Source organism: Triturus cristatus, chromosome 11 (assembly GCF_964204655.1).
Source record: "Triturus cristatus chromosome 11, aTriCri1.1, whole genome shotgun sequence".
Taxonomy (NCBI): domain Eukaryota; kingdom Metazoa; phylum Chordata; class Amphibia; order Caudata; family Salamandridae; genus Triturus; species Triturus cristatus.
In genome coordinates this window covers 42,825,101-42,844,912 of record NC_140594.1, presented here as the reverse complement: position 1 = coordinate 42,844,912, position 19,812 = coordinate 42,825,101, and positions in this window count along the sequence as shown.

Genomic DNA, 19,812 nt, shown 5'->3' with positions numbered 1-19,812 from the left:
TGTAGATATGACCCGGTGGTTGGTAAAGAGGATGAAATGGTCCTGGCATCATTACGTATCAGGCGAGCCGCAGAGTATTTAGCGAGGTTACCAGGGATGATTACGCATCTAGATAACATATATCATCTTGTTCAAACAGGACGAGATCCAGGATGTATTAACAGAGCTATGGAATTCCAGAAAGTAGAGATACAGGGGGAACTGTTACGTTTCCTCATAAACTGTGTGATCAGAAATCAAGACCGCCCGGGGGTAGACCCGAATGCAATGCTTATTCTTACAAGATGGAGTCAGAATATATCAGAAGGGAGACACGATAAGCAAAATTGTATAATAGCCATGTGCCGAAAAATCCGTAAAGAAATAGAGCGTATTCATGAAGAAAGATTGGGAACAGACGAGTTTGAGCAAGATGAAGTGTCCGAATCAGGGAATTCCGCAAGACAGTCAGAGACCATAGCCTATGTAGGCAGAGGAGGGTCCTGTGATAATGCTAGATGTTTTTCTGATCCCATACACTCAGTATGCCCAAATAATAGCAGAACGTATCCGACGCCTATAATAAATCTGAAGTCTCCTGAACATTCGTTTCAAGCCGCAGATAAAATACTACGAGAACGAAGGGGTTACCACCTCCTCGATTCCATGGATGAGCAAGAATTAGCCAGATCAGCCGTTCACTGGATTGACAGTCCTGAAAAATACGGTGATGAGACCGTAGCACACACGTTTTTTAATCTCAGTACAGATGAACAACGTTTAGCTGGAATCTATATGATTCAGCAACTCCTCATATTATATAAGAGCCAACATGCTGACCCTGGTCCTTTACCTGATATATTAACGGAACTACTCACGAACAGATGGAGAGGTTCTAGTAACAAGCTAATTAAAGAGATATTAGTGTCACGTAAGCAGTATGTCCTTTTTGTAAGTCCGGATTCTCTCTCGCTGCCCCGCAGAGAAAGAGCGCCGTACTATATGGATAGACAAAATCCTTTACGAGAAGTGCACCCAATAAAAGGCGAAGACAATGAGTTTCACCGTGTATTTGTTTACACACCCATATCAAAAATGGAATTATTGGAAATGAAGAAAGTAGTACCTAGTCATGACAAAGACCCAGCGGGTTTCCACCGAGAAATTAAAGACATGTTACTAATGGGAGAGTACACCTTTCCTGATATTATGACGATATTAAAGGTGCTTTTGCCTGCTGGCATTTATGAAAAACTGAAAGAAAAAGAGTGGGAAGTGGGAGACCAAAAGATAGACTGGACAGCATTAGCAGAGGAAGAAAGGGGCCGAACTGCAGGTTCAGGGCTCGGGGATAAAGTTAAACTGTTACCAGGTTTACTAGTACAGGTACTGCCACGTTTATTAACTACAAAAAAGGAAGATTGGGGTGCAATCACAGCCTGCAAACAAAAGCAAGATGAAGACACAAGCGATTATTATGCTCGATTTGAAAAATGTTTTGGTATAAATAGTGGTATAAAAGCAAGTAGTGACTCATATCCACATTTATTTGTGACAAAATTAGTGGAAAATGCATTGCCTCCAGTAAAGAATAGAATATTGAAATTCGAGAGTACCTGGCAAAGTAACACTCCGTCGCAAATGCTACAAATGTTACAGTATCATCACAATAGAATTAGGGATGAACAAGAACACGAGCATAGACGCATGAAGGATACAAAAATGAAAATGCTAGTTTCTCAGACAGTACCAGCAGATGGTCACAAAAAGGGTGTGACACATTCTGGTGATTCTGCAGTTCCTGTAAAGGGAACCTGCAATTACTGTAAACAACTGGGCCATTATGTACACGATTGTCCAGTCCTGAAACGTAATATAGCTACAGGCATTGCAAAGGAGAGACCACGATTAGTTAGACAAGATCAGAATGAACAAGGAGCTATGCAGCATGGACAGTCCATGCCAGTTCAGCAACAGTCCATGCCAGCCTCACAGCAACCCATACAGTTTGTGCCAGCTGCACCACCGTTGCCTGCTACTGCCACACAAACCACAACACGACAAATGTATCAGACTGCACAGTATGAATACCCTAAGTATCAGCGTTACGCATGAACCAGCCTAGAGAGGGAAGTTGACTTACCGCTTATCGAGATTCCTGTAGATCAAGAAGGACCTTATGTACATAGTGAATTATTAGGTCAAGATAGAAAATTCTTACTCGATACAGGGGCAAGTCGAACAACCATAAAACGTAGTGAAGTTCCAGGGGCACCCCTCTCAGGCTCTCAAAATGTTTCCCTTGGTTTTTCAGGAAAACCTATTGTTAATGAAGTATCACAGCCTCTACCACTTACGATAGGACCTTTGACACGAACTACAGATTTATTGCTTACTAAATCATGCCCAGAAAATCTGTTAGGAATTAAAACTCTGAAAGCACTAGGAGCCATAATATGTTGTTCTCCGGAAGGAGTAAGGTTGTTTTTGCGTGATTTTAAAGGTCACTATGTGTCTAGAGACATGGATCCCCGACTACAGACTTTACCAGTACATCTATGGGCACAAGGCCCTACGGATGTTGGCTGCATGAACATTACACCCTATCGAGTCACACTGAAAGCAGGAGTGGTACTACCACGAATGCGACAATACAAGTTACCGCATGATGCTGTAGTGGCTTTGCTGAAAATCATTGATGAGCTGATTGCCCAGGGAGTAGTTGTAGAAACAGACTCCAATGTATGTAATTCACCGATAATTCCGATTCTTAAACGAACTGATCCTACTGCCCCACCAGTGTACCGATTGGTTATTGATTTGCGTGAACTAAACAAGTGCATTGTACCACAATTCCCTGTGGTCCCTGATATATCATCATTGTTGACAGCAATTGATTCCGAAGCAACATTCTTTACTGTAATCGATCTCAAGAATGCCTTTTTCAGCGTCCCAATAGATCCGGAAAGCCAATACTTGTTCGGATTCAGTTTAAATGGGCGCAGCTTTAAATTCTCACGCGCTCCCCAAGGATTCACAGAAAGCCCCAGCATCTACAGCCAAGCACTGAAACGAGAACTTGACAGTATCCACATGCCAGTCAATACTGCACTGCTTCAATATGTCGATGATCTGCTGATCACAGCGAGAAGCGAGCCAGAATGTGAAAAAGCTTCTCTGACAGTTTTACATTTCCTAGCCGACAAGGGGCACAAGGTGTCTCCTTCTAAGCTGCAATTCTGTGTCCAGCGAGTTATTTATCTTGGTCACTCGCTGTCCAAGGAGGGAAGGCAGCTTACACCAGATCGCATCCAGTTAATTGCTAACATGTCAATACCCCAGACACAAAAGGAGGTGCGGGCTTTCATAGGCCTCACTTCATATTGTAGGCAGTGGATCCCTCAGTACGCATTTCTAGCAAAACCACTCATTCAGTTAACCACACAGGAGGCAGCCACATCGACTGTTCTCCCTTGGACTCAGGAACATACACAAGCTTTTGAAAGCCTAAAGGAAGCTTTATGTCAAGCACCTGTTTTAGCAACACCATGTTATAGCAAACATTTTACACTCTTTGTCACAGAACGCGAAGGTACTGCCTTGTCAGTACTCACTCAGGATCAAGCAGGATCACGCAAGCCATGTGCTTATTTTTCCAGTACATTAGATCCCGTAGCTCAGGCTTTGCCTGCATGCCTGAAATCAGTGGCAGCGACAGCTTTAGCAATCAGACAAAGCGATGCCATAGTATTAGGACACCCATTGACAGTACAAGTACCACATGCAGTAGAGGTTCTTGTGAACCGAACACAAACACAACACTTGACCATAGCAAGACTTACCGGTTATGAACTGACATTGTTTCAACCACACATAGAGATCCGACGGTGTAATACATTGAATCCTGCTACACTATTACCTGTAATTGGAACAGACCCACTAGCTCATGATTGTGTTGAAATCATTGAAATAAAGACGAAACCTAGACAAGACTTGACAGACGTTCCATTGTTAGATCCAGACCTGACGTTGTATGTAGACGGATCGTGCATGAGAACAAGTACAGGAGATTTAGTGGCCGCGTATGCAGTCACAACAGACACTAAAGTTATTGAGACAAATTGTATAGATACTTTGTCAGCCCAAGCAGCAGAACTTATTGCTCTAACGCAAGCCTGTATTCAAGCCACAAATAAGAAAGTTAATGTATACACTGACTCACGTTATGCATTCGGAGTTGTACACGACTTCGGCGTGCTGTGGCGAGAGAGAGGTTATTTAACCTCCCATGGTGCCCACATTCAGCACGGACCCCTCATTCATGCCTTGTTAGACGCAATACATCTACCCACTGCTATATCAATTATGAAATGTAAAGCACACACGAAGGTTACTGATATCATTTCTCAAGGCAATGATTTAGCTGACAGAACAGCTAAACAGACTGCTCAGAATCGCACATTAGACATGACAAAGCCAATAGTTCAGACACCAACACAGTGTATGACAATTAAGGATCCCGCACTTGACGTAATTGACATACAGACACATGCCACAGCAGAAGAAATAAAGAAGTGGACTGAACTAGGAGGGATCCAGACAGATCAAGGATGGATGACGAAGGAGAAATCTGTATGGTTTCTCCCTGATTCCATGGTTCAAGCCATTATAGCTACAGTTCACAGTCCAGCACATTTAGGAGAGAAGGCTATGCTAGACAGCATTCAGCACATTTGGTTCAACAAACATTTACGAGCAGCAGCTAAACAAAAAGTTCGTACCTGTATGATATGTTGTCAGTTTAATCCAGGAAAGAGTGTTCCCGTAGAGCAGGGTGGATTTCAGCCTCCTGACCATCCTTTTGAAGTCCTCCAGATGGATTATATTCAGATGGAACGTTGTCAAGGATTCAAATATGTTCTCGTAGTTGTCTGCGCTCTCTCCCGTTGGACAGAGGCGTATCCCGTATCAGATTACACTGCCCCGACTACTGCCAAGCAGCTAGTTCGAGAATTCTTCCCACGGTACGGTTTACCACGTGTTGTATATTCAGATAACGGCCAGCCTTTCTCATCCGAATTAATGAAACATGTCTCACTTTTGTTGGGATATCAGTGGAAATTCCACTGTGTCCGACACCCCGAGGCAGCAGGTCTCGTGGAACGACATAATCAACTTTTAAAAATCAGATTGTCTAAAATATGTCAGGAAAAAGGGGTGGACTGGATAGTAGCCTTACCAGTTGCGCTATTTTACATGAGAATGGTAGCACACTCTCGAACAGGGCTATCCCCTTATGAGGTGATCTTTGGTAGACCACCGAATATGTGGGGGACGCCTATACCCCGTAAAATAACTGATGTTGACTGTAATATGCTGACAGATTACCTGGCTTCCTTGATGTCTGCACTACAATCTTGTCGTTCACAGGTAGTCGCAGCTTTTCCCGACAACACCGAGGTGAAACCTCATGATGTAATTCCCGGCGATTATGTTCTCGTCAGGAATTTCGATCGGAAAACCCAACTGGAGCCAAGGTGGAGGCTTCCTAAGTTGGTCCTGCTGACGACCAGAACAGCTGTGAAGATCGAAGGGAGAAAAGGCTGGGTGCATTCCAGCCATATCAAGAAATTTCATGGACTTCCTCCTGACACAAACAGTACTCCCCGTGTGTCTTCCCCCATTGACTCAAAGCTACCTTTGGCTGAGGCCAGTAGCACCGAACTCTATAAGCAGAAACTCAGGTCCAGATCCAAACTGTCGGACGATTTGATTGTTTAAGTCCTCTCCAAGGTGAAGCGGTTGAATCTGTCCCGACATGTATCCCTTAGGTCTGAATGATGTAGAGTCCAGAATCATAATGAAACGACATGCTTATTGTAAATTACTGCGTAGCCACTGTATTGTGACTTTATTAATTTTGTTTTCCTTGAGTTTTTTAATAGTTACTGCAAGCATATTGTTGCATATGTATTATCCTGTTTCTAAACGTGCTTTCAATATAACTGATGAACATTCTTTTAGTGAATTACCCCCACATGAGTTGTCCTATAGACTTGCGCTGCGCAATAACACATTCATTAGTATGTTACATCATTCCCATCAGACTAGTAATGCCACCAATTGTTGGGTGTGTGGCCGACTCCCTCCCTATCAGAATAACAAAGGAGTTCTGCCTTTCTTTCCACATCCGTTCACACACAATGGCTCCTGTGGAGCATGGTTTAGTTTATTAAATTCCATAGACCCAGACACAGCAGTTTATCAACAACATTGGATATGGGGAAATCTGAATCTAGTTTTATTCAAAGTCTGTCACCCTAATAAGGAGGGTCACCCCAGTAGAACAGGAACTGATTTAGAAAATGAAGTGTATAAATTAGGTAATTTTACGCCTAATCTTATGATTTTGAATGTCAAAACCGAAGTTGAACTAATTCTGCCCACTATGTCAGTATTTCCAGTTAAGGGTGAATTATGTGTAAGAAAAGTTGGTTCCATACACATGGGCCATAGCCAATGCGTTACTACAGTAGAATATAGTGATCAAGGCAAATCTTCATTTAGAGCTTCTCGCCATTCTTACTTTATATGTGGTCAGACTGCATATATGCGTCTGCCTCTAGATTGGGATGGTACCTGTTACATAGCATTCCTTTTGCCACCTGTTTTTCTAGCTCCCCCTGATTATTATCGAAATGTTCATTTAGTACACAATAGAGAGCGAAGAGATCTCCCAGTTGTCGATTATACTGAGACGGCATGGGACAAGTATGTAGATTTCAATAAAGGTATCTTTCCCTATATAGGTACCATATCAAATAGTAAGCTGATACGCAGACTCACCAAGACTCTTGAAGCTGTAGTAAACGAGACTATAGCCGCCCTAGGCAATCTGACAGAAGAACAATCAGTGATGAGAATTGTTGTTCTCCAGAATCGTCTTGTCCTTGACGTCATCCTGGCCGATAGGGGCGGAGCTTGCAGGGTCATCGGATCCAGCTGCTGCATATTCATACCAGAAAATTCGCCATCTGTATATAAAGCTATAACACGCCTTCATAAGATTGTAAGCCAGATACACGAAAATCCAGGCACTTGGACGTGGTCCGGGTGGTTTTGGAGTGTGATATCAGCCTGGGGATGGAGAGTTCTATCCTTCCTAGGTATTGGCCTTCTTATGCTCTTCAGTTGTTGTTTATGCCTGCAATGTGGACCAGCGATTTGTGGTCTGTGTGCCACATCATGCATTCCATATCACAGTTCTCGTTCAAAATACCGGAAGAAGAAGGAAGAAGAAATGATGCTCCATGAGCAAATCGATGGAATGATGAAGATTGATATCTCTTGAAGGGCAAGTAGGGGACAAGGAGGGAATGTGGAAATGTGGATTTTCCTGATCAGTTATGTCCCCTATCTTGGACCCCAACGGTTCTATATGCATGTTACAAGTACATGTATGTTCCCTCCAGTTCCAGTTTCTAAGAACGCAAATATATGTGTGTCTACCGTCGACATGTTCTCTGTCAGATCCGCCATCAATGGGCTGGATATTCGATTCCTAAGTATGAAAGGCCACCGACTTTATATGGCTAAGTTACTCCATTTTTACAGTTCAGGCAAGTAGGCCCGATTCTGTCCTCAAAGCCTTTCCCTGCTCTCTGTCTCTGACAGCTTCAGCTTGAGCTCGCATCTGTATCCATGAACTTTGTCCTACTCCCTGTGCAGCTAACGGTGCCTGCCTCGGCCAGTTTTCGCCTGCCTGCCAAGAAGCTGTATTTCACCTTCGAATTATCTATTTTGCTCTCTAGCCGATGCATTCCTGTCTAGTGATTTAGGTAAACATTTCCTTTAGCTCACAAGCAAAGGACTCAGCCCTTCCGTCCTCCTGCAAATGATTCATAGCCCTGTTGCCATGGAAAGTTTTCTGCCTCTCGCATCTCATATAGACACTTAGGCGTTTGTGCACGCACACAGTCAGTATAGACTAGATTCTGTCCGAGAGTCCTTCCTTGTGGATAACATAGTTCTCTAAACATAGGATGTTAGATATGATTTGGGATTAGGTTGACTTGACCCCCCAGACTTCTCGTCTCCACATGTAGAGCTAAATGTCAAGTCCCTTCACCCCCTAGTTGCACGTCACTCACACGTCATGCTGCTGCGCGCGCATCTATGCCAAGTATTATCTTATAGATCCACCTATGTCTGATAATCCTAACCAATCATGTTTCTTTTATTCCTTATTACGCCTAGTTTCGATTACGTACCTGTTTTGTCACTTTTCTTATCAAATGTTACGCCTTCTACATTCGTTTCATTGTAATGTACTTATTATAAAAATGCATGTCTGTCAATAAAGTATTGTACTTCACTTCCTGAACCCTCGTGGTGACGGAACCTGAAGGCCGCGACTCGAGTCGGCCATTTTGAGTGGAATAAAGCCCATTTAGAAAACCTCTTATACCACGGATTCTGCCTCTTGTTATTTTGAGCTATTTTACTTTATTTTAAGATTCCGTATGAAATTCAGTCCGGTAAAGAAGATTTTATTTACCACAAGGTGATACGAGGCATTGTGTAATACCATTATGTCACAACACACTTTGTGTTGGAGATCCTGATATAGAAAAGACTTCAGATTTGACCCAAAAAATTATTTTCAGGAGAATCTGTGCAACAGTAAATATCTAATTTTTCTCAAATGTGCTGAAAGCAAATCTATACTTCAAAAGAGAGTGGGATTATTACTACCAATGGCAACACGTGCAAAAGCCTGCATGAGACTATCAATGAGTTTTATTGTCGTATTACGTGTGTCACAAGGATATACTGTGTTATGGATCACAAATTGACTCTTTTGATAAATTGACACATCTGATGCAGTTTCCCGGATTGCCTTCTGCTGCTGAGTTAGCACACAGCCTCTTGAGAGAAAATGTCAGATTTCATGGACTTCCTGCATTTTTGTTGTTGCAGATTGTGGAGCAAAGTTTGCCTCACAATTTTGGAACACTCTTTTTAATCAACTAGGAACTGTGAATATCAAACAACTGGCTACCTTCCTCACAGAGATGGTGAGGCAGAAAGGCTGAACCAGACAATCGAACAGTAACTGCTTTATTCCACTTCTGACCATCGAGAAGTTTGGGTTACTTGGATTCCTTACTCTGAATCCACTAAAACAGCTACTTGCATAGATCCCTGAGGTACTCCCCTTTCTACTGTACTTATGGATTCCTTCCATGGGCTGGCCTACGTGCTTTAGTTTAGTAGATGTGTCAGATCAGCCACTGGTCCAATCAGAGCAAGGCTTAGAGGGAAGGCGTGTGCATCCGGGGAAACATAAGACGTAAAAATAGAGCTTTCCATTGCCTCACATGTGCTTAGTTGTATGGTTCCTCAAACATAGTTTGCCCACTGTAGCCCTAGTAAATTTCTGCTGTTTTTCCCTTCCTTCCCCTTTTCTTCCCTTCCTGCAATTACTGTAGTGTTCATGCTCATCTACGCATTCTGAATTGAGAAGTGTTGGACTTGGCCCTTTTTGCAGGGTCATCCCTAAACTTTTTGCCTTTCTGCTAGTCTTTTCTCTGACATGGTGTTAGTGGTTTTAGGCCTCTGGGCACTTTAGCGCTGCTGTCCAGTGTAAAGTGTGTGTGCTCTCTGTGTTACTTATGGTAAGATGGGTCTACACCTGTTTGGCCTATTTAATTTACCTGTCAGTCCCTTGTAAAGTGGTATCTCATATATCCAGGGCTGGTAAATTAAATGCTACTGGTGGGCTTGCAGCGCTGTTTGCGCCACTCACCAAAGTGGCCTTTCAAACCTGTCCCAGGCCTCTGCCATTGCAGGGCCTGTGCGTGCAGTGTTACTGCCGCTGTGACATGGCACCTAAAGTGTGTGCCATGTCTGTGACCCCTAAGGTAGGCCCTAGCTAGCACTATGGGCAGGGTGCGTTGTAGGTAAAAGGTAGGACATGTACCTTAAGTGTGTGACATGCCCTGGTAGTGACCAACGGCCATTTTTGGTTTCTCACTTCTGTGGGGCTGCCCTCCCAAAGGAATGCATTGGGTATTCCCTGATACGTGTTTCAGTGGTAATTCCTGATATGAGAGGAGCAGCGTGGTAAAGTTTAGTATATTTCGAATGGTAATAATAAATGCTGCGCAATGGTGTGCGCAGATTTATTATAACTATTTTAGAAATGCCACTTTTAGAAGTTGGCATTTCTGTGTGCTATGTGACTGCCTGCCTGATGTGAATTGCATGTCTGGCTTTTGAGTGACAGGGACTGGGAGGTGTGTGGGGCTCCAGGAGGGGCAGGGTGAGTCAGCACTAGACTGAATAGGACATCTACATTTGGAGTAGTGGGAGGAGTAGTCCCCTGACCCTGAATAGTATTGTGCCTGCCCTGTACAATGCTGGCTCCACCCCGGGTGGTGTGTCTGATCACCGAGCCCCCACCTGACAAAGGGGAAGAGGAGCCTGGTAAACAGAGTGCTCCAATTCCCCCCTGAACTAGTTTTTGCTGGTCCCCCCAAGCCCTGGAATGCAGACAAAGGAGAATATGAGTATAAATGTAGGGGCTGTGACCCCATGAGTTTGTGCTGTTTCTGGACTTGCTGGGGGCTTGACGCTGCTGGGGGCCCAGGAGGAGCCGCCATATGGGCTTGCCTCCCTGCTGGAGGGTCCTGTGTGCTGGTCTCCCTGGGCCCAGCTTTGCCCCCTTCCTCTCTAAGGACTTTTGCAACTGGAGCTGTGGTTCATAGCGCCTCGAGAGCGCTATATTTTAATTTTCCCCAAGAAGAGGAGAGCATGGTCTCCGCAGCGCTGAGCTGCCCATCATTTTAGAGGAAATCCCGGTCGTAGGGATTCCCCTGTGTTGCCTCGTGGAGTGGGTGCCCACCCCGCATTTTTGCATACCGAGCGGGAGCCCATCCCGCTTTATGCATTATTTTTTGAGCAGGTGCCCACCCCGCATTGCGGCCGATATAGGAGCCGCCGAGATCGCAGGAGCCGCGGTGAAGGACTCGGCCCGACTCGGAAGCCAGGCGGTTGGGTCTGACTGTGGGCGGGGCTGGAGTCCGGAAATGAGCGCAGGGCTAAGCCGGGTCCCTGTGAGCTGGTGGGAGCCCCGCATGTAGTAGAACCCAGCGGGAGCCCACCCCACACTGGTGACCAGCCCAGACGAGCCCGACCGGAATCCCGAGGGCTCTCCCTGCCCAGAAAGCAGTCTTCCTCACGAACGGCAGCAGGGACAAAGAGGAACCTCGTGCTTCCCCGCAGCCAACCGGAGAAGAGCCTGCAGAGCCGGTGAGTGGGGCTGCATCTGGAAGTGCCTAGTGCTGAGGGGACCATCAGGAGAGCAGGCCGCTCTAACGATGGGGGGGCAATTTTGTTTGAAAGGGCCCCAGAGCGGGGCTCCAGAGGCGCTGCCAGGGCTTCTTTATTTTATTCACAGCTATGCCGCACCAGCGCGGGCAGCTGCAACGTTTTGCTACATTTGTTGACAGAACCGCAGTGAGGGTCCAGAAGGGCACAGAGATGCCAGTGCCCCTTTTCAATTTGTGCCCACAGCGATCTTCACATCTGCACAGCAATTAGTGGCAGATGCAACGTTTAGGCCAGCGCAATTGCGCTCTTTTGGATTCTGCTGCATTGGCAGCCAGCCCTGACATTTTGGACATAGGGCATTTGAGCCCTCTGAGGTCATTTGGCCAGGGGGTCAGTCAGGTTTGTAGGGTGCCAGGCCCTAATGTGATTAATGTGCTAATATGCTAAATGTGTTTCATGCACCATGATTTATGCCTCTGATGTTTATGTTTAGGAGGCTATTCCCTAATGTGAGGTTTAGGCGTATGAGGTTATTCTCTACTGTGATTTATACCTCTAATCTGTGATTTATGCGTATGAGGTTATTGCATAATGTGTTTATGCTGGTGAGGATATTATTACCTAATGTGTTTAGGCTTATGAGGTTGGCGCATAATGTATTTTACGCCTGATGTGATACTGATTGCATAATATGATTTATGTTCCAGGATATAATGCTGAGTACAGTGTTTTGCCCTGCTCAAGTAACTCCACAACAGCCGCACCAGCAAGAAAGCCACCTGGTTCACCGCAGAGCTCCAGACCTCCAAACGTTCATGCCGAAAACTGGTGAAGAAATAGCTCCTCGAATGTACCCCGGACAGCCACGCAGCCCACAAGGACGCCACCCGCAGACATCACCACCTCATCAGACTAGCCAAGAGATCCTCCTTCACAGACCGCCTGGACAACAACGCACACGACAGAAAAGAGCTCTTCAGCATCGTGAAGGAACTCTCCAACCCCAGCGCCAACACCAACGACATCCCACCATCACAATAACTGTCCGACTCACTGGCCACCTTCTTCCACCGCAAGATCGCTGACATCCACGACAGCTTCAACACCACGGCCGTCCCGACTACGCCAGACCCCACCACCACAAACACCACCCACACCGACCGCCTGACCTCCTGGTCCAACGTCAACGACGACGAGACACGCAAGATCATGAACTCCATCCCCTCAGGATCACCATCGGACCCCTGGCCACACCACATGTTTAACAAAGCAGACGCAGCTATCGCACCCCAGCTACGGAAGGTCATCAACATCTCCTTCGAGACAGCGGCATTCCCGAAAAGCTGGAAGCACGCCGAAATCAACGCCCTCCTCAAGAAGCACAAGGCGGACCCCAAGGACCTCAAGAATTTCCGGCCCATCTCCCTGCTCCCGTTCCCGGCGAAGGTCATCAAGAAAATCGTCAACATACAACTGACCCGCCACCTCGAGGGCAACGACATCTTAGACCTGTCCCAGTCCGTATTCAGACGAAACCACAGCACCGAGACAGCCCTCATCGCCCCCACAGATGACATCAGATGCCAACTGGATAACGGCGAAACATCAACCCTCATCCTCCTAGACCTGTCAGCCGCCTTCGACACAGTTTGCCACCGCACACTAAAGACACGCCTCCAAGAAGCCGGAATCCAAGAGAAGGCCCTCCACTGGACCACGTCCTTCCTCTCCGGCAGAACCCAAAGCGTCCGCCTCCCACCCTTCCGCTCCGAAGCCACCGACATCATCTGTGGCGTCCCCCAGGGATCTTCCCTCAGCCCGACGCTGTTCAACGTCTACATGGCCCCTCTCGCACAAGTGGCCCGCCATCATGACCTCAACATCATCTCCTACGCCGACGACACCCAGCTCATCCTCTACCTCACCAAGCACCCGCACACCACCAAAACCAACCTCCACAAGGGAATGAAGGCCGTTGCCGACTGGATGAGGAGCAGCCACCTGAAACTGAACTCGGACAAGATGGAGGTCCTCATCCTCGGATCCACCCCCTCAGCCTGGGATGACTCTTGGTGGCCGACCACACTGGGAACAGCACCGACACCCACCGACCACGCACACAACCTAGGATTCATCCTCGACTCCTCCCTCACCATGTCAAAACAGGTCAGCGCCGTCTCCTCCTCCTGCTACAACACCCTCCGCATGCTCCACAGGATCTACAAGTGGATCCCGACCGACACAAGAAGAACAGTGACACAGGCCCTCGTCAGCAGCAGACTGGACTACGGCAACGCACTCTACGCAGGAATTCCAGCCAAACACCTGCGTCAAATACAACGCATCCAAAACGCTTCCGCCCGACTGATCCTCAACATCCCCCGCCGCAGCCACATCACACCCCACCTGAGAGACCTACACTGGCTCCCCGTCGACAAGAGGATCACCTTCAAGCTCCTCACCCACGCACACAAGGCACTTCACAACGCCAGGCCAGCCTACCTGAACAGCAGACTCAGCTTCTACACCCCCACCCGCCAGCTCCGCTCAGCCAGCCTTGCGCTCGCCGCAGTTCCCCGCATCCAGCGAAAGACCTCCGGCGGCAGATGCTTCTCCTACCTCGCCGCCAAGACCTGGAACACCCTCCCGACCCACCTACGGCAGACCCAAGGCCTTCTCACCTTCAGAAGATCCTCATGACCTGGCTCTTCAAGCAGTAGCAGCACCCCCCCCCCCCCCTTGGCGCCTTGAGACCCTCACGGGTAAGTAGTGCGCTATACAAGTACTCTGATTGATTGATTGATTGAGTAGTCACTGGTTGTGTTCTTCATTTACAATTTGTGCTGGTTCTGACAGTGGCCCAATTGGCCCCGTCACGTGTATATAATCCCCTGTAAATATTGCCCAGTGCCAGTTGGCACAGAGTATATTGTGTGACTACTATTCTAATGTGCTTTGGATAATACAAAGGCTATTTGTACATATAACCTTGTGTGGAGTTCCCTTTGTGGTGTGCCTAGTGTGTTGCTGCTGTGTGTGTGTTGCGCAAACGCTTTACACATTGACTGCTCGTGGCAAGCTACCAAGGGGGTGAGCAGGGGTTATCTTCAGCATGTAACTTCATTGCCCTGACTAGAGTGGTGGGTTCTGCCTGGCTTAGGTGCTTGCCCTAGCCTACCAGAAATCCCATTTCTAACAAGAAGGTTCTTCCCATATTTGTTGCTGCTGCATGAATATCCATCTGCACCACTTATTTAGCTTTCTCTTGCCTTGGCCTCCTTCATTTCCATTTGGTCATCTCCTCAAGACACCAAGGTTGACTGATCTGTGGGAAGGATTCTTGGTACTCCTTTCGCTCATTATCAGCAACACCTGGTAACTCTTGGACTGGAGTATCCTTCAAGACCTGGTAACTACTGGACTGGAGTGTCCTTCAAGACCTGGTAACTCCTGAATGGAGTATCCTTCAAGACCTGGTAACTCCTGGACTGGAGTATCCTTCAAGACCTGGTAACTCCTGGACTGTAGTACCCTTCAAGACCTGGTAACTACTAGACTGGAGTATCCTTCAACACCTGGTAACTCCTAGACTGGAGTGTCCTTCAAGACCTGGTAACTGCTAGAATGGAGTATCCTTCAAGACCTGGTAACTCCTAGACTGGAGTATCCTTCAAGACCTGGTAACTCCTGGCATGGAGTATCCTTCAAGAACTGTTAACTCGTGGACAGGAGTACCCTTCAAGACTTGGTAACTCCTAGAATGGAGTATCCTACAAGACCTGGTAACTTCTGGAATAGTGTATCCTTCAAGACCTGGTAACTCCTAGGATGGAGTACCCTTAAAGACCTGGTAACTTCCGGAATAGTGTATCCTTCAAGACCTGGTAACTCCTAGGATGGAGTACCCTTCAAGACCTGGTAACTCCTGGCATTGAGTATCCTTCAAGACCTGGTAACTCCTGGACTGGAGTATCCTTCAAGACCTGGTAACTCCTGGACTGTAGTACCCTTCAAGACCTGGTAACTGCTAGAATGGAGTATCCTTCAAGACCTGGTAACTGCTAGAATGGAGTATCCTTCAAGACCTGGTAACTCCTAGACTGGAGTATCCTTCAAGACCTGGTAACTCCTGGCATGGAGTATCCTTCAAGAACTGTTAACTCGTGGACAGGAGTACCCTTCAAGACTTGATAACTCCTAGAATGGAGTATCCTACAAGACCTGGTAACTTCTGGAATAGTGTATCCTTCAAGACCTGGTAACTCCTAGGATGGAGTACCCTTCAAGACTTGGTAACTCCTGGTATGGAGTATCTTTCAAGACTGGTAAGTCCTGGGCTGGAGTATCATGTAGGAGTGTTCACTTTTATGTTCTGTGGAAATATGGATTTTTATGATCAGTTATGTCCCCTATCTTGGACCCCAACGGTTTCATGTATAAATCACAAGTACATGTATGATCCCTCCAGTTCCAGTTATGAAGACGCAAACACATGTGCGTCCACCGTCAACATGTCCTCTTTCAGACCCGCCATGAATGGGCCGGATATTCCATTCCTAAGTATGAAAGGCCACCGGCTTTACATGGTTCATTTATCCCATTTTTACAGTCCAGGCGAGTAGGCCCTGATTCTGCCATCAAGCCTTTTCCTGCCTTCTGCCTCTGAAAGCTCCAGTCTGAGTTCGCATCTGTATCCATGAACTTTGTCCTACTCCCTGTGCGGCTAACGGTGCCTGACTCCAGTCTGTTGCCTGCCAAGAAACTGTATTTCACCTTGTGATTATCTGCTCCGCTCCCTATCCAATGCATTCCTGTCTAGTAGTTTAAGTAAACATTCTTCCAGCTACCGAGCAAAGGGCCCGGCTCCTCTGTCATTATGCAAGTAATTCATAGCCCTGTTACTATGGAAGATTTCTGCCCTCGCATCTAGTGTAGACACTTAGACGCTTGCACACGCACTCACAGTCAGTATAGAATAGATTTCGTTCGAAAGACCTTTCTTTTTGGATAACATAGTTCTTTAAACATAGGATGTTAGATATGATTTGGGATTAGGTTGACTTGACCCTCCAGACTTCTGTCACCACATGTAGAGCTAAATGTCAAGTCCCCTTCACCCCCTAGTTGCACGTCAATCACACGTCATGCTGCTGCGCGCGCATTTCTGCCAAGTATTTCTGCTGACATTGCGAAATTCTTTCATGGAACCACCCTATTATGACATCATACTTGATGACGTTCTTTAGTTACGCCCAGTTACACCCACTCTAGCTACGCATGTATGTTTTATCTTTGCTATCAATTGTTACGCCTCCTCCATTTGTTTCACTGTAATGCCTATTGTATAAAAATGATTACTTGTCAATAAAGTATGCCCTTCACTTCCTGAACCTTCGTGGTGATGGAACATGAAGTCCTCAATTTAAATTGATTCTGGAATAAAGCCCGTTCAGAACCTCTAATACCACGGATTCTGCCTCTTATTTTACTGAGCTATTATTATAGATTTTCCGCATCAAATTAAGTTCCGGTAATTAAATTATTTACCACATATATGGCGCCCGAACAGGGACACTTTCTCATCTCACGCGCCGGCGGTGCGTTGCAGGCCCGGTCTCCTGTCACAGCTGGACGGACAACAACGTGTACCCACAGGATTTCCTGTATCTCCCTCCTGCCGAGCGGGGGTAACTGAGGCTGCGATCAACACCCAGACGAGGCGGTGAGAAGTGCGAAGTATCCCGACCAGAGCCTAGCTGAGAGAGCAAGATCCGAGGTATACAGAGGCCCACCAGTTTCCGAAGTTTCCGAAGTTCCGAGTCGAGTCCAGTCCGGTTCAAGTTCAGTTCAGTTCCGAGGCCTTCCGTTCCGAGCTACCCGGTGAGTACCATTATCGGGGAGGCGTTCTGACGTGCACATAGGTTGTGCCGGTCAAGACGGGTTTGGGTACACAAATCCTGTCTGCACTGTTTCAGCAGTGTATCTGTACTGTTTAGCAGTATATCAAGTATGTCTAGTATATAATTCAGAATTATCTGGTTAGTGCCAAGTATTATGTCTAGTGACTAGTTCCCTAAATGGCCATCATTGTTTTTTTTCCATTAAATGTTAAATGTTAAAATGTTTTAAATATGTTCTGTATATTGTGGTGTGAATGACTGTTCATTATTGTGTTTTATGATATTAAACGTGTTCAAAATTAGGAATCAGATCAGTTCACAAATATGCCGCTCTTTTCGAAATTAAGACAGATCAAAACTAGAAAAGGGGTACTCGAAGAAGCTGTTCCCATTCCTCCTAGGGACACTCCAGGGTACTTTATGTATCACAAACATGGCCTAGACGCCATATTATTTCTTGATCTATGGGTAGACTACACCAAGGAATTACCAGAAAGTCAGAGGTGGCCCGCAGCTGGGACCTGGGATGCAGATTGCATCATGAAAGTAGAAGAAGAATTATGGAAAAAGAAAGCTAGACAGTCACAGAAAGATGCCATTGAATTATGGCGTAAAGAATCATATAGACGTACAGAAAAAGCGCTCAGACAGGAAGAGAAAAGTAAGGAGAATTTAAATAAAGTTCGAGAGAATGCATTAATGGAAGAAGGTACTCGAGTAAAGTCAGAACAAACAGACAGACAAAGAAATGCCCTTGTGAATGGTATGTATCCTCTTCTGGCCGAAGGATTACCTAAGGCTACTCCGGAGATACCAAAAGACTTGCCACCCCCATTGTTCCCGATAAAAGTACATCCCAAAGGGCATCCCAGAACCGCAGAAGATGTTTTTCTTTCCTCTTATTTAGACGACGCAGCTCCCGAGTATGCTAATGCTGCGCCACATAGACCGCCTGCCGAGGGGGTTCAACGCCAAGACCCTCCTTCGTCTGTACCTCTGCAACAGCAGACCCCGACACAAGTTCCGGCAAGCACATCTGTTTCTACATCCGCATCCACACCTATGGTTGCTATATCCCGTTCAACGAATCCTTTCACATCCAGCACCCCCGGTGGTGCTACCGGAGGTACATCAAGCATTTTTTCCACGCCACCCAGAACAAATAAACTTTCCTTTCAAGAATTAGCCCACCAACGTACGCCCAAACTAGTGACTCCCAACACGCTCAAGGAACTTCTAATAGATTGTAGATATGACCCTGTGCCCGGAAAAGGGGACGAAATGATGCTGGCATCATTACGTATTCGACGAGCTGCAATATATTTAGGGAAGCTACCAGGAATGACTGCACATTTAGAAAATATATATCACTTTGTTCAGTCAGGGCGAGACCCTGAGAGTATTAACAGAGCCATGGAGTACCAAAAAGTGGAAATACAGGGGGAACTGTTACGTTTCCTCATAAACTGTGTGATCAGAAATCAAGATCAGCCAGGGATAAATCCGGAAGAAATGCAAATTCTTACCACATGGGGTAAGAATATATCAGAGGGGAAACATGATAAACGATCATGTATGGTAGCTATGTGCCGAAAGATCCGCAGAGAAATAGAACGAATACACGAAGAAAGATTAGCAGTAGACGAACCTGAACAAACCGAGGACGAGGAAGAATTAGAACTGCCCACAGGACAGTTAGAAACCATGGCCTATGTAGGTAGAGGAAGATCTTGCAATAATACTAGATGCCTTTCTGATCCGATACGTCCGATACGTCCAGATAATAACAGAAATTTCCAAACTCCTATAATAAATATAAGGTCCCCCGAACATTAATTCCAAGCCGCTGACAAATTACTCCGAGAACGAAGGGGTTATCATATGCTCGATTCTATGGACGAACAAGAATTAGCCAGGTCAGCCGTTCACTGGGTTGATCGTCCCGGAAAATATGGTGATGATACACTAGCACATACGTTTTTGAACCTCGCCCCAGATGAACAGCGTTTAGCTGGTATCTATATGATTCAACAACTCCTTATATTATATAAAAGCCAACACTCCGATCCTGGCCCCTTACCTGATATATTGACTGAATTACTCACGAATAAATGGAGAGGTTCCGGTACTAAGTTAATTAGAGAAATACTAGAATCCAGAAAGCAGTACATTCTTTTTGTATGTCCTGAACATGTCTCACTGCCCATCAAGGAAAGAACGACGTATTACATGGATAGACAGAATCCCTTACGCGAAGTGCACCCGATAAAAGGCGATGACAATGAGTTTAAACGTGTGTTTGTATACACACCCATATCCAAAATAGAACTATTAGAAATGAAGAAGGTGGTACCCAGTCATGACAAAGACCCAGCGGGTTTCCACCGTGAAATTAAAGATATGTTACTCATGGGAGAATATACCTACCCCGACATTATGACAATATTGAAGGTATTAATGCCTGCGGGCATTTACGAAAAACTCAAGGAAAAGGATTGGGAGGTGGGAGACCAGAAGATAGATTGGACAGCATTAGAAAACGAAGAAAAAGCTCGAGGTCCAGTTTCAGGGCTCGGGGACAAGACCAAAGCACTACCAG